Genomic DNA, 1,828 nt, shown 5'->3' with positions numbered 1-1,828 from the left:
GTATTTTTTTTCTTTAATGTTTTCTGTTAGGTTACTCTTCAACTCCTTCTTTATATTGCTTTATGTCTTTGTTTCGTATTTACTTTTCACTTATTTTCACGTTATCCTTTCATATTTTCAAGCGAGTGGTTACTTCATGAGATCGTGTAATATATTTTCTATTTCTTATATATGTTTCTCTTTTCATTATCTTAATTCTCCCGTTTATTCTTAGATATTTACTCGGCGTCATATACAATCAATAAGCACAAAACGTTTCTCGATACATTCATTTCACTTTTATCTTTCACGGCTCTTTAATCAATCTGTTTATCAGTTTCTTTTTAGTAACTTCCTTTTGAGAGGTCAAACAGATGTTGACGATTATAATAAAAAAAATGATGATCAAAATGTCATTATTCATTGAGTCACATGAAAATAAATGTATGACAAATCCATTTCGAAAAGACAATGGGGATATTCTCATTATGACAAATGGATGAGGTACTGTAAAAAAAAAATTAAAATAAAAAAAAAACATTGTTACATGGAAATAAATGTATGACAAATTTATTTCGAAAAGTCACTGGGGATATTCAGATTTATCGAAAGGATGAAAAGGATGAAGGACTTGGGAGAGAGAGATAGAGAGAGAAAAAATAAATATATATATATATATATATATATAGTATATATATATATACATATATACAACAGAATTTCATCTAATAAAAGAGCCCATAAAAACACAAAAATATAAAGAGAAAAATACTATATTTCAGAGACTGCTGTCTCCCTCTTCAGGTAGATAAATGAGAAAAGTTTACAGATAAGGTGGTATTTATACCAAGAGATCCATCCACAGGTAAGCCAATTTAGGTTACTTCCGCTGATAATCTTCAACCATATAAATGAACATAACCATAGAATAAACTGGAATCTGTCACGTATAATTTATAGCAGCAACTGCCGGTACAAGAGTCAAATGATGGAATCGGCCTTGATTGAAGAGAGGCAGGTAATGAACATCTCAAAAGGAGCATGGGATTCAGATGCCATCAACAAGATTTTCATTCAACCAACGCTCAAGAAGATTAAAGGAAGATTATCAGCAAGAGTGACCTGAATTGGCTTACCTGTGCATATATCTTTTGGTATTAATACCTTTTCTTTAACTTTTCTCATTCATCTACCTGAAGAGGGAGACAGCAGTCTCTGAAATATAGCATTTTTCTCTCTATATTTTTGGTGCTTTATGGGCTCCTTTTATTAGATATATATATATATATATATATATATATATATATATATATATATATATATATATAATATAGTATAAATATATATATATATATATATAGTATATATTATATATATATATATATATATATATATATATGTATAACTGAATCACGAAAGTTTGGAACGTGATAAATTCCATAAATAAAGGTATAAGCCACGAAGGAAAAATAAACAACGGAGTTTCGGCAAGGTCTTTCGACTCGACGTTCTTTACTCAGCAGACAAACTAGTTTGTCTGCTGAGTAAAAGGACGTCGAGTCAAAGATCTCACCGAAACTCCGTTGTTTTATTTTTCCTTCGTGGCATACACCTTATATATATATATATACATATATATATATATATATATATATATATATATATATATATATATATATATATATATATATATATATATATATATATGACAAGATATTCATACAAGAATTTATACCCACACGGCCGCTCACTGGCGGAAAGAAAATTTGAATTGTGATATCATTTACGCCACGTCTAATCCTATAACTGTCAATATTATACAAGAGCGGGACTTGTCTCCGGTATTAAA

This window comes from Macrobrachium nipponense, chromosome 26, assembly GCF_015104395.2.
Source record: "Macrobrachium nipponense isolate FS-2020 chromosome 26, ASM1510439v2, whole genome shotgun sequence".
NCBI lineage: Eukaryota > Metazoa > Arthropoda > Malacostraca > Decapoda > Palaemonidae > Macrobrachium > Macrobrachium nipponense.
Note: the sequence above shows the minus strand (reverse complement) of the source record.